This window comes from Lepidothrix coronata, unplaced genomic scaffold, assembly GCF_001604755.1.
Source record: "Lepidothrix coronata isolate B3197 unplaced genomic scaffold, Lepidothrix_coronata-1.0 Scaffold92, whole genome shotgun sequence".
Classification (NCBI taxonomy): Eukaryota; Metazoa; Chordata; class Aves; order Passeriformes; family Pipridae; genus Lepidothrix; species Lepidothrix coronata.
In genome coordinates, this window is record NW_016690272.1 from 1,679,004 (window position 1) to 1,693,648 (window position 14,645).

The 14,645-nt window shown below is 45.3% G+C and overlaps 1 long non-coding RNA gene across 2 annotated transcripts in view; it reads left to right on the plus strand.

Annotated features, from left to right (window-relative positions):
- LOC108500685 overlaps positions 1-14,645 on the plus strand; it is a 260,908-nt gene that overhangs the window by 219,683 nt on the left and 26,580 nt on the right. The window lies entirely within an intron of this gene.

A 14,645-nucleotide genomic window follows, 5' to 3' on the forward strand; every position in this document is an offset into this window, starting at 1 on the left:
GAAAGAGAATTACCACATCCTGCCAAAAAAATGCTCTGTACTAGACAAGACACCTTACCACACTGGCATCACCCTTTTAGTGTAAGTGTGCCTCATAATAATCATAATACTTAATTCTCACCCAGAGATCTCCGAGAGATTGAATATTTTTATTCCAAATTTACTGAAGGAAAGTGAAATAAAAGATGGTGAAGTGACTTGCAGAAGGTAACTGGGCAGAGCAATGGACAAATGGGTGTGAAAGCTCAGCTCCTGAGTCCTAGGTAGTGCTGAACTGGAAATGTCATGGAATTTTTGATGGGGATGTCTCTGAGGTACAGTTTTTGACTGGTCAAGAAGCCAAGTCAAACTGTCCCTGTGTTTCTAGGGTTAGTTTGACTCTGCAAAGTTGAAACTCCTAAAGTTAAGATGTATTTTTACTTCTGTGTGTATCTGCACTAAGTCTGCACTTCCTTGCTCTGGGTTCTGCCTGAGTTAAAGCAGAAGGGCATCATTTTCCATGCCATGTAGCACAGCCTTTCCTCCTGCTGAGGAGCCTTTCAAAGCAGAGTCTTTGGTGGCAGCAGTGACTCCCCCTAAAGTCAACAGCCACCTGCAAATAAACCCTTGGGTTTGAAAATGGGACACTTCAATAGCTCAAGTTTTGTTTCTAAGGCTGAAGTGCATTACAGCTCTCATTTAACTGAGTAAATACTATTATGCTGAAGTCCTTTGCATTGTCATCAACAGGAAGAGATAGCTTTGCTCTAGGGCTTGTTTCAGTGAAGGGTCTGTGCTGGAATGTGTTGTATTTACATTTAATATTTGTGCCATGTCTGGATCTCCCTCTCCAGTTTCTGGTGCTTGGTGCTTTCAAGAGTGAAGAAAACATATCTGGAGAATGGGCCCATCCAGGGACACGTGCTCAGGCCCAATTCTGAGCCTTAATACTTTCCTTTTAGGCTTTTCACCTGCTATTACTAGGAAAAAGCAAAGAAGCAGCCAAACACCAGATTGTCCTTTTTGATATTGAGCTCCTCTCTTGATCAGGGGTTTATTAGTTTGTGCTCAGGCTTGACCTTGTATAAAAGATACATAAGAGGGCTGACATATGGGATATTTTAACTCTCCATATTTAAGTCATCTTTGTTAAGACCATTTGGAAAGAATCTGTGCATTTTCTACTGGTGAGTCTTTGTCTTCCTCTTTCAAGAATTTTATTTCTGGAGAGTCTGAATGAGTCCAGCTGACTCTGTCCTACCCAGCTGGCCTGAGCACAAGTGGACTCCAGCAATCTGAAGGTCTCTTAACACAGTGGTCCTGCAGGATCTGGCTGAGGCCACCTAGGAACAGCTTCCCTGTGGCTTCTGTGGCCTGTTTCACCCCTGGGCGAATATTGAAGTGAAAGCAAATAAGCTTTCACTTATTTCACCGTGTGTTCATGCCAAAAGCCCAGGCATGCCCTTGTATTTGCTAAAGGTCTGGCTCTGGCAGTGTGGCGTGGGAGGATCTCCTGTCATGCAAAACCTGAGGTCAAACTGCCCCTTGCATTCCTCAGTGCTGCCTTGACAGTTGGCTCTGAGGTGATGTGTTTGATGCCATTAGAGAGAAAAATTTTGGGTTGCTCATTGTTATGGCTTAGTCATGCTCATGATTTTATCCCTCATGGATAGACCTCAGAGCTCACTGTCTATCCTGACAGGCACTATTCACTGACTCATCCCGCATCAATTGGAATTGCCCTCGTGGCAACACTGTGTGACCAAGTTGGGGCAGGCAAAAGGTCCCCAGGTCCCTCCTCCTGAGGTCAATAGCCACAGATCCTGCTGCTGTGATAGGGGCTTCTGGGATACACACGTACATAAAGATATGTACCTCAGACCAACAGAGGAACCCCTAAAATAGTACAGGAGAAAGGAAATCAGGCTGTGTTAGTGTAAGACTGCTCGTGGAAGAGTCACTGGCAACAGGGCCCTCAGTGAGGGCAGGCACCTGCTGCCCCAGCTGGAGCCAGTCCTGCACTGATCTCTCTGGCTGCTCCAGTCCTCTTTTCCCTCTCTCCAGCTGCTCCAGGCCTTTCTCTCAGTGCCTTTGCAGCCAGCTCTGATCTGTGCTCCCTCAGCTCCTGCCGGTGCCTCCGAGCCCCTGCCCTGCTGCCCCACTCAGCCCCCGGTGCCTCTGCTTGTCCCTCCCCACGACCGTGAGCTCCACGGCCCCGCTCCTCTGCCTCCAACCTCACCGAGCACCCTCAGGCCCCTTCTCTCATCCTCTGCCTTTCCTTACTTCCCCAGATGAGCCCTGTCCCAGTGCCTGGGTGTGACAGCCATGACAGGCACTGTGACACTGCTGCTCCTCCCCTGGCTCGTGGCCGGGCAGGACTCAGCCCTCACATCTCACGGGGGTGCAGAGGTGCTCGTGTTGAGCTGGGTCTTTCCTCAAGAGACCTCACCCGGTTTTGTAGCACAACCAATCCCATGCATCAGCCCATCTCCAGGTGCTGACAGGCTGGACAAGGGCCGGGCTCTGCTCCTTGCAGTGTTTAATCCCAGCACCAAGTCACCAGGACACCGTAGACCATTGGGTTCCGCTCAGGCATAATCCCATCATTACCACTGATTTGTTCGCTCCCGCTCCCCACGGAGCTTTTAATCAACTCTCCATCTTTGTGCCTTCACACCTTTACGCTTTTCATGATTGGCTCTGCTACCTTCTGCCTCTGCAATGAAATAGTACCATAGAAATCCTCCTGCCTCTTACATACGTTAACAATCCCATTTCTGCTCTCTCTGGTCCAGTGAAGGGATCTCCCTCGCCCACAAAGACACCACTGTCTCTGGTAGGCGCACGGGGAATAGCTTCTATTCGTTATTCCCAAAGTCCAGTACAATGGGTTATAATTAGTTACTGGCCTCTTTGGTTTGCCCTACCTTCCAAGGCTCTTTTATAGTTTAAAAGTGAAGGGAGATGCTGACATTAATTTTGGCTGTCTCTCCATAGTGTTGTGCAGAGAAGATAAAACTAACATGCAGGTAAAGGGATAAGTAACTCACTGGCCAAAAAAAAAAGAAAAGCAAGCAAATAGGGTCATCATCACATTCATTTCATGAAAGTAGCGTGGTGTTGGGGAGAACTCATTAGCCTTTTTGTTCTGCATTATCACCATCATTTATCAGCAGTTGTATCACATGTCACAGCCACTATCCTTTCTGGCATCCAATGTGGGACCAAAGGACTCCCAGGGAATGCTGAGTTTGGACGCCAGGGCTGTGCCGTGTGATGCACTAGGCACTGTATTAATTGTGGCAGATAGAATTTTTTCCAATATACTCCTAAAGGGACACTCAATAAAGCAATGCAGTGTGATTTACCAACTCAAAGAAGCATGGACAAATAAAGCCACATCATGGGCCTGTCCTCCTTTCCCCTAAACCTTCATTTGGTTGTTGGCCTGGAAGTGTTGCAAGTTGTTTGAAAACAAAACAAGCCCAGCCCACAAGTGAAGAAAAAACAAACATTAGGCTAATCAGTCCACACAAACACAGGCTGCTTTCAGTGAAACACTTCCTTCTGGTTATGTCTCCAGTGATGGTGGTCTGTTAAATCTTTAAAGAAATCTGCTGCTTCTTTAAGCTGTGGCTCTCTGATCACTTCTGTGCACACAGGCACAGCCCTCCACTGCAAAGCAGAGTTTGGGAGGTAGTTTTAGGAATCAGCCAGGAGCTCCTCCATGAACCCAGTCCTTTAATTACTCAGTGGTAATTGCCCACCTCTTCCATCAATGCAGAAACATGTGGGAAGGGAGCAAACTGCAGCCTTGTCCAAGCAGCTGGAGCTGCAGTTATCGGATCAAGTCAGCCCTGTAAGAAAGTATCTGATGTACAAAAGTGATGCACATCCACCATACCATCTAAGAGGACGGGAAACAGCATCTTTAGATATTTTGAGCATCAGAGCAGGATGTGAAGGGGCAAGTCAGTGAACCCTCTGACTCAGCTGCTGGGAGCAGCAGCATTTGCTTACCCCCAGGCAGATTGTGAGGATTAATTAATATTTGCAAAGTGCTTTGAAGATTAAAAGTAGCATGTTAAGTACTATAAAGTATTATTAATAGTGATAACAAACTGATAATTTTGGAGCATATGAGTCTTTTCTTAACCTCTTCTAGCAAGCCCTTACATTGCAAACAGCTGAACGAGTGACAGCACTACAGCCAGAGTGCCTGGTCCCCTGTTTTCCAAAGCACTGGGGTTGTGCTGGTTGAGCAAGGCACTAAGGAAGTACAAACCACATTCCTTCTCCCCTCTGAGCACTGCACTGAGCAGGAGAAGTGCTCTGGCTCTGGGCAGTCTCGCTCCATGTGCAGCCACGCGGGGAGGAGGGAGCCTCGTGTCTGGGCCTGGGTGCTGCCAGTGATGGCTCCTCCTGTCACCCCTTTGGATCTCATGCCAAGGACACCAGGCCCTGGTGTCAGCCACAGTCAGGAGGAAGTCTGTCAACGTATTTAATTTGAAACGAGAAACAGTTTCAGGCTTGTATGGCCCAGGTCCTTAAGGCCAGTTTTCTGGCATTATGAAATATGTTTTTCCTCTGAAAACGTTGAGATCTAAGAATTTTGTCTGGAGTGTAAACAGTAGGGCTCTCATGAAGAGTAAAATTTATTTCTTAGCTTGATAGGGTCAAGTAACTCTAACTGGGATTAGCTAATGTTTCACAGAACCTGATGTTTTTGTGGCTGGGGAATCCCTGGAGGAAGGAAGATATCCACGTTTGATGAAAAGCTCCTAATAAAATTAGATACTGCTTCTGAGCTTATCAAAGGAAGATGGAAAGTAATGAAAATTAAAAGTGCAGCTCTGGAATCTTGTAAAGTCCTGACAAGATAGCAATCTGGAATCCAGTGTCCATGGTTTCTTTTCCCTTTTTCTGCCCCATATTCCCACGTACACACAATCCTGCACACACTACCTCTGCTTTTTTCTCCAGTCAGATGACCTTAGTTATGTCCCTCTCATTTTCCCTCTCTGAAGTTCCACCTCTAAACCCCCACCAAAGCCAAAACAAAACAAAAAAAACCAAACCAACCAAACAAAAAACCAAAAATAAAAAGAAAAAATAAAGGAAAAAAAAAGCCCCCAGCAAACAGGCTGGGATAACTCACCAAATCCCAAACTTTCTCTGATGAGGTGTTGCTAAAGAGAGGAATTGCCACCAAAAAAGAGATCAAATAAAGTTGTCCTGTACCCTTAATTTCTTTCAGAATTATTAAGTGAAGATCTGGGACATTTTCAAAAAAAGCAGGAATCCTTTTAGGAAAGGGAAAAGGCTCGTGGCTTTGATGATTTGTTTGTGGTCAATAAGCAAACTAAGGGGCCAGTGTTCTTCATAACTTTTACATGAGCAAATTAGACAGTAAAATGAAAGTGGAAATAAGAAAGGTTGTGTTGGAGAAGGGGAATACTGCTAAAAATATGTCTTTTTAACTGTTTGCCTCCCTCTGTGCAAGCAGTTAACCTTTCTGCTCTCTCATAGAGTGGAAATAGGAAAGATTTTCTGATTGTTTGTCCCGTGCCTGTTTTCTGTGTTCCTTTGTGAGACCTTTATCAGGGAGCTTGCTTGTCAGAGACACCAAAAGAAATACTCTGCACTTCTTTTCCTTTCCATGGGGCTGTCCCAAGATAACCTCTACCATTCTGGATACTGGTTTCTAACAGCAAAGAGTCGGGTTGAACAAATGGGGATGAACACGTGCTGTCAAAACCCAGGTGGGAATGGTGGTTTTATTGCTGCCTGATATACAACAGGGATATAAAATCTAGCTGTCCAAAATCTGGAATTTGATTGCTTTTTGGATCATTGCTGATGCACCCTGATACCTGGAGCTCTAGCAAGGACACTGCTCAGGTTTTCTTTTATATTTTCCCCCTCCTTTTTTCCCCCAGGTTGCTTTAATCTGTAATATCAGCAATAATCACTGTGGCATTGTTGCCTTGGCATTCTTGAAGAGTTAGGAGTGGACTGTAATTGAAGAGTTCATTACCAAGATCAGTTGGCTCCTTGATTACAGTGGCAAGGTGAAATATATATCCTCACCAAAAAGCAACTGCTAAACCTTTAGAGAAGTCACCCACTTTTCACTCTTTTTCATTAGGACCCCGACAAGCTTGTCAGCAAAATTAAAGGTATGTCATTCACATCGTGCATGCATTGCAAAGGACTATAAACCTGCCAACCTCTTTGATGAAATAAAAGGGTTTTATTTATGATTCATGTAGGAATATGAGGTTATTTTTATTCTGTCAGTACACTAATAATCAGACAAGAGCTCAGGAAATGAGAAGGCAAACTGACAGGGAAGGTTCTGATAAAGGGGAACCCTCTAGGGTATTTTGCCCCCTTTGTAATCTCCTCTTTAGTGCGAGGTTATAAGCATGGCATAGCATGATCTTGCAACTAGCTTGGCTCACAGGAACAAAGAGAGTAACTACCTAGCAGGACTTGAGGTATAATTCCACCAGAAAAAGAAAACACTTCCACCAGAGAGGTCTGCATTGCTGCACTGATGCGAACAGGAACTCCCAATCCGTTTTTCCAAGAGCACAGTGAGTTGTAAAGAAACCCTTCTTTTCCACTTGCTTTCCTACTGGGCAACATAACCAATCTTCCCAGCAAAAGAAAAGAGACTGTAAACCTCCTACAGAGCCACTGCAAATTTGTTACCTGTTTGTTTTATACTAATTTTTACGGGACCCAAAGCTGGGCATTTTTCCAAGCGCTCCCAGTCCAGCTCAGCATGAGACAGAGCAGCACAGAAAAGGGAGGACGGGGAAGTCCCTGGTCAACATTCATGCCAGCAGAGGAGCTAAGTAGCAGGCTCCATTTCAAACCGTGTCTTCCCCTGGATGTTTCAAGTGCCTTGGCAGTTTGAAGCTGCTTTAGTCGCGTCCCAGCTCGGCAGAGCTTCTGGAAGTGCGTTCCGTGCTCCTCGGTGTAAGCTGTCATTCATCCCACGAGCACAGCCATGATTATGGAAACACTCCTCGTGAGTAAAAAGGGATCACTGTGTTAGCTGGCTGGCCTTAAGTACGGTGGTTTGCTGAACAGTGGTGTGCTGGCAGGAAAACACAGCCTAGCAAAATATATGCAGGATGAAGTGAAACAAAGTTCACCGGAGGAAGGAAAATAATACTAATCCTTCATTCAATAAGCAGCGAGTTAAGTACATTCTGTGTGTGGAAGAAATGTAAAAGCCAAGGGAAGAAAGCACACACATAAAGGTGATGGGACTGCCTTCCTCTCTAAAGACAACATATGGGGCATTTAGGTATTAATAACACGGGGAGTTATACCCAAGCTGCTCACACGAAGGTTTAAGATTTCACAGAGTTTCACAGTGTTTGAATTCCCTCCAACCAGAGAATCCCCTGGAAGTGAGGGACAGTGCTAACTTTTCCACAGATTGGTAAATCAGTGAACAGACATGCAGAGGATAACAACCAGTGTTTGAGATGGGATTACAGTCACCCTGCAGTGCTGTCATCTCTGTGATAATTTTCCGTATTCAGACTGGAGCCTCACAAAGGTTTGGACTTGGCCACGTGGGGCTGGCTCTGTAAAGGTGATCCAGGTATCAGAGATAAACCGAGCAGGTACAGTCTGGTTGTTGGACTTAAAACTGGTCTCTGTGGTCGTTTTGGGATACTCCAGAGTGACACCTTCCAGACTCTTGTTGCTTGCCCTGTGCCATCCTACTGATGCTGAGATTAGGGGTAATTTGTAAGGCATGTGTTTCTTTTAATGGAAATCATAAATCACAGAGGGCCTCAGAGAAATATAGAGCCTGACTGCACTGCTGCCTACAGCACTTTACCTGTTCCTTTTCTTTGCCTCACAGTGCTTTCTGGGTAGTCACTTGCTTTCTCTTCCCATGGATAGACATGGAAGCTGCCTTTCCTCTTGTTAGTGTGGAGATTTTCCATCGTTTGTTTTTGCTACAGCAGAAGGATTTATAACAATTTGAAATTCTTGATGACAAACCTGCTGCCGTTAGCAGGGGAGCTTGAGGACAGAGGCAGTACTTGAAAGTATTTGAAAATTAGATGTCAGGGGCTGGAAGTGGCAGGATCCTGCTGTTTGCAGAACACTTGGTGCTCATCCTTGCTGAAAATCTGGCCAACTGGCGAGAGCCAGCCGGGTTTTTGACTACTGTGTGATGTTGAAAGGACACAGAGTAGCCTCAAGGTGCTGCTGTCCCTTTAAAAACCTCCTTCCGTCTGTTGACTCGGTGATTTACAACAAAGCATAATTTCATTTCTCTCAGCTAATTACGAACTGCTCCCTTCCAAACTCTTGATCTTTTCACACAGCCGAAGGCATCGCTTGCAAAGCAGGCCCAGGATTTGGGAGCCTGCACCGCTATTCCCGTGGCAGCCGAGTGCTTCTCCTTGTCCCTGCCGAGCCTGCCATTGTGCTGGGAAGTGGAGCAGGTAACTATTCCATCAGTCCGAGATTTCCTTCTCGTGGAGCACGGAGGTTCATTATACCCACTTTATCAGCAGTACGGTTTACTGCCGAATCCATGAGAGATATTCATGTGAAACATGAGCAGAGAGAGAGGCATTGCATCTTTTCATTAATAAGCCCTCTTCTGGGATCCGGCATTAGTGAGATTCAGCGGATCATAGAGCACAGGGGTATCATTTTTACATGATTACTCTAAATTCTTAAACCAGAGGCTTAAGAGAGAGGCTTCTCACAAAGGCAGCTGTGGGAATTGTTAAATGATTGGCACAGCACTCACGATGGGCTGAACCACTCCGGGTACCTCCAGTCATGGGGGGTACCAGCAGGCGTTTTATTACCTGCCATCGAGGGAAAAGTGGGAAACAGGGAGTGTATCAGACAGAGGAAGACGTGCTAACCCTGCAAAATATCTCTGTAGTTCTGCCTCTCCTCCTGAACAAAACTCTTGCCATAATAGTGATGCAGGGCATCGTCCCACTGCACAGGTTAAGCTGTTCCTTTCCCTTCCCATATCTTCCTTGTGTCTACGCTTATTTTTAACCTGTCTGATCCCACCTTCATTAGTGTGGCTGCTGAAATAATCCCCCTGCAACCTCCACCCCCAAATAATTAACTTTTGACTGGGCAGAGGGTCATTTAATTCCACCAAACACGACACTCCCGAGATATGTTGTCTACACAGGATAAACCTTGGGTGGCTCAGAGCAGTGGAAGACAGCCAGCAAACCCCTCTGCTAGATTGTGAGGGGATGGCATTTACAACAGAGAAAGGCATCTGTGCATTCTGGAGACCTACATTGTCTTCTTGATGTCATATTTCTTCTGTGATTTCATGTAATTCCATCCAAAATCCTTGCATTCCACTCCCACCGTCGTAGCTGCTCAGTCCCGTCCTGCTGGGCTGCATTCAAACCAAAATCAGGAAGTTGATGTGGCTGAAATAAAAACTCTTTTTTTTTTTTTTCCCCTCCCTGGATTAGTTTTCAGATGGATAAGTTCCTCAATCAGTTCCAAAATACAGATGCACAAATGCTTATCCCAGCGTGAGAAAAGGGACCCCACAGGGACCGAAGGGACTGGGCTGCTTCTGTCACTGACAGCCAGAAGTGTTGGCTGAGCTGTGGCTTCCAGTCCCCATTTAGGAAATGGAGATAACAGTAATTCCTTACTTCTTGACTTCTTATGTTGGGGAAAACTGTCAGCATTTGCCACATATGTTTGCATTTGTCCTTGGAGCTGGATCATAGAGCAGGCATTAAATCCATGCAGGCTGCACTGCCTGGGGAGGTCGGTGTGCAAGGAATGAGGCACCAAGGAACACTTTCAGTGGGAGATGAACTTCAGAATTGATACAGTGAGTGGAAAGTGTGATGCTGAACTGCAAACCACGACCTGTGAAGCCTCAGGGCTCTCTTCCTGAATCTGTACCTGTCCTAAAGCCCCTGCTCTGACAGCAACGACTGCCAGAGTCTTCCCAGGGTATTGTTAACTCTGGAAGAGGAAGGTGACCACTGCTCCCTTTACATTTCTTTGGTGAGCGGTAGCAGGAAAACTTTTCCTCAGTTATTTCTCCAACATGTTGAAGTCCAGTTGCAAAAAACCTCCTGCTTCTCAGTCAGCCTGATCCTGACTGAAAATAGCTAGAAATTGTTTTGAGCTCCCAAGTTTAAAAGCAAGGAGAAGGAGGAGGTGAAGGAAAAGGAGAAGACCAGAACAGACCTATAAAAGCAGTAATCCATACTGGAGATTTCTGAGGTCTCCTGCCATAAACTACTTTCAGCCTTGGTGTAAATCCATCAATTTTCAGGTTTTTAGTTACAATTGATTTTAGGCAGAGATGCCCCTCTTTCAGAAGCCGCCTTTCAATCTACTGCTTTCTGCAAGTCTGAAAAGAAAAAGAAAAACAAGAACCAAGAAGGCGAGGTCATGTGGGGGGCTGAAAAATCCAGATCAAACAGCAAAGAACACCCGATTAGAAGCCAACACATTTCTCTTTTCAGTATCTCTGAAATTGTTTGGCAGACTTAATTAGAAACAGGTGCAAGCTATAATATTTATTGCAACAATGCATCATTTTTGTCTGTTTCCAAGGTCATTGTTCCAGCCAATAGGAAGCCAGCAACCCACAGGGAGTATAACTTAGTCTATATGGGTAAAACGTGAATTACTTAACCCTTTATCTAATGGAATGAAATACAACGTTGCACAAAGAGCAACGCCGGCAAAACAGAAAATCCTGGGAGAAATCTTTCCTGATAACAGGTTCCAGTGAAGTAAGTGACATCACCAGCTGAGCTAATAGTGAGCCTCAGGTAAAATGGAGTAGGTACAGATAAGGAATGAGAAAAACACATTTGTTTTTTTTTTTTTACTACTGCTCTTTCAAAGGCCTGGGTTTATGTAGAATTTGCTGCAGTGGGAGACCATGATTGCATGTTATCTGGCGCCTACTGTACAGCTGGGCCTCATCCGCGGCGTTGGGATGAGCTCAGCAGTGGATTTCTTTGGGTATGTCAGTCTCCAGAGGGATGGGGCTGCAGATGCACCTGTACCAAGGCACCCAGGCACGGCCTCTCTGCACTGCCAGGTGAGCGTGCCAGGCATTTCAAGCGAGAGAAGCCTCAGAGAGAACGTCGTCGATCCTTCCCGCCTTTCAAAGCTGCAGATTTAGGGAGACGAGCTCCATGTGCTTCTCCCTGTCTGAGGGAGGGTGTCCCAAACAGGACTCACCCAGTCCCACAGCAGTTCTGTAGGTTAACAGGGACAGTGCCCTTGGTTACAAAAAAAAAGCCCCATTTTCAAAGCCTCCACTTAATTCCCTCATGTGAGTTTTTCTCATAATCTTTGCATGACTTCTTTGTGCTTCTGTGCTCATTTGGGAGTCAGGATCTTCTTTTAAATTCTATTTTACTCCTTTTAAATGTGACAAATATAAATAGGGAAACAAAGCAGCAAACGTTAATAGGAGAGATGTGTGAAATTGGGGCATTTTTGCCTTTTTTGCAAAAGCCGCAGGAAGTTGCCAATATTTCTGCAGACGGAAACTATTTTTTCCACCTTTGAATCATCACACGGCGTAAAATCTGTGGGTATTTGTGTGTCTTTGGACAGATGCAGGAAAACACAGACTGTCTCTTGAGAACTGACTCACTCTGGGCCCTTCCTTGTTCTTTTGGCACCCACAGCTCCCTGAAAGACACCTCAGCATCAAGTCCTCACCTCTGCCCAGATTAACTGTCCTGTGTCTGCAGTCAGTTACTAATGTTATCTGTGATACCAGAAACCATTCTTAAGAAAGCATCATCTGTCCATTAAATTCAGAAGTAAAATAATCCAAACACATCACATTGGTGGATTTGAGATTGAATTCTGAGGGAATGTTTAGGGAGAGGCAGATCCTGCAGTCAGTTTTAGAGAGATCAACAGAAGACAAGATTATCTTCAAAGAGGACTCCTTCTCCCCAGCACCCCCAGCAATGTCCCAGCACTAAATTCTTGGGAAGTTCAAACCTGGTTGGAAACTATGCAGTTCAGCATCCTTGCTGATTTGTTCCCTTCAGTGATTTTGCTGTCTCACACTTCTTAACTGAGCCTGGCTCATGGCTTGCAAATCCTTTTAGTGGTGGGCTGGTGCACTTGTACATCAGCCTGTGCATCACAGCTCTGCTCAGATAATCTGATTCTTGAGGAATTTGTAAAATCCCTGCTCTGTCTCTCCTCCTCCCCAGAAGCAGAGGGCTCGTGCAGGGCTGCTCTGAACCTGGGAATCTGTCACGATCCTCCAGCCGAGGCTCTTGCCAACATGTCCCAGGTGTGCACAATGAGGAGCACAAGGAAAACGAGATTGTACTTGTCCAAAGCCTGCTAGGATGGCAGCTGCCATCCTATGGAGCATCCCTGTGCCAGGGAGCCAGGAAAATTAGGGGAGGGCATCAGAGAGCCTCCCTGCACTTGTACAGGCATTTCAGGCCCTTCAGGAGTGCCCAAGGTGAATAAATGTGTGGGGACAGGAATGAGCAAGCAAGGAATGAGTGAGGGAGCTGAGCAACATGTGGAATAACCACTTGGGACTTACAGGAACACACTGGGGACAGTGGGAATGGTGATCCTGAGAGGCTTTGCTCAGTCAGGCTGTTTTGCTTTGTGTCCCAAGTGCTAAGCCATACTGGGATTGTATTTAACTGGGAATCAGGCAGCTCAAGTTACAGGTGAACAGCTTCAGTCTTGGGACATTTCTGCATTGTACTTAACTGAATAATACCTTCCCTTTCTTCTTTTTTTTTTTTTTTTTGCTCATTGATCAAGCTGCTTTTGAGAAAAGTGATACTTTGCATATCTGGCTAAGTGCTGTTAACAGCCTCTGCCTGCGGTTTGTTAAAATTAAAAAAAAAAAGGAAAAAGAAAAAAAAAAAGAAGTGTGATCTTGCTGGAGAAGTAATTTGCTTCTCTCCAACCAATGATGGCTTGCACTTTATGCAAATTGGTATCTAGGGACAACAAATCCCATTTAATACATATGCATAGTTCATAAAAAAAACGACGTGAGAGAAAGAGAAAAAAGATAAAGCAACGAGTCAGCAAAAGAACAGGTTCCGAGGAAATTTATTGTCCCAAATTGGACATTTGTAACAGATGATGTGAACAAGTGTTAACTTTGTTTTCAGCAGCTCTTCACGTACATTCACTAGACATCACACAGATTATGTTTTAAGGATCTGAACTGTAATAAAAAAAAGTGTCTGTGGGCTTTGGAGTGTTGTGTTCCATATGGTTGGGGAAGTGCGGAGTTATTGCGACAAGCATCTTGTGAAGCTCATTACGCACGGCGGTGTGAGATGCGAATTGCTGTGCATCGCTATAGGGTACGTACATGACATCCCACAGTCAGCAGATAGCAACTGGAAATGAAAGATATGAAGGCACAGAGTACAGCTTCAGGGAACATGTTAGACAAAACATCTGCTGGTATCAGAAAGCTGCATTATCAGATCATTGTGGCCATGAATTTTTTATAAAGAGTTTTTTTTCTTTCTTTTTTTTTTTTTTTTTAAAGCTGCAACTTTGAAAGTGACATTTTGCGAGAAAGTTTTTGATTGAAGTGTGATGTCAGGAGAAAGGCCAGTCTAGTTTATTATCTGTGTAAGAGCCAATATTGGCAGCCTGAATCAGCTCCTTTCTCCAAGCAGTTGAGTTGGCCATTCATGTACTACAAGAGCTGTTCCTTGATGGCTGATAAAATCTCGACCCGGGTCACAGGTTGGAGCTTCACTGCCAGGCTCCTCAGCCAGAAGGTTTCAAAGTTTTTGCTCCCATGGTGTGTCTGGGGGCTGCTGAACAAAAATTCACCCAAGCAGCAGAACCTTTCTGTTCAGAAGGTGGAGCAAAGCAAAGCAAAGCTCAGCATCCTCACCTAATTCCCCCTTGGGTGGGACTTTGGGTGGGTACCTTGTCCCCGCTGCCGTGCTGAGGATCAACTGCTCTGTCAGGGGTGGCCGTGAATAAAAAGTCCATCGAATGTTTGTTGCTTGCAAAACCTTCTTAGCCCCACAGGCTGTTTTTTGGGAGTGTTGCCCTGAGCTATGGACATCTCCCTGCTCAGAGGGGCCCCCTACCTACTTAACATTCCTGAGGGTTCTGAGGGCAGGAGATGGCACGAAATGTATGTGCATGGTGTAACTATTTATGTTAAATGGACAGGCATTTTCCATCCTTTCACCTCTGCTGACCCAGCTGTGAGTTTTCCTGCAGCAACAGGTACCAATGGAAAACCTGTCTCTGGTTTATCTATGGGTGGTCTCTCTCTCTCTTTCTGTTCAGTCACCTGCCTCAAAAGTGCATCCCAAAGTGAGCAGACTGATTTCCTGAGCTGATTCAAGAATGTTGCCTCAAAGAAAAGACCAAAATTACCCTGTTTTTTTTGGTTTTCCTAAACCTTCTCCCTGTTTATGTGTAAGAGGGTGGGAGAATGGAAGGACATGTCCAAAAGCAGCATGATTTATGAAAGGATTTAGTTGTCGGCAGCAATTTTTTGTGCAATGCTGTTCATTAATGTAGTGGGGCTGCAGAGAAAGCCAGAGATGGTTCAGCCTCTGTCACTGGTACTTAGGGAGCCTGGAAGTAGGTGAGGGATTGTGCTGGGCTGACCT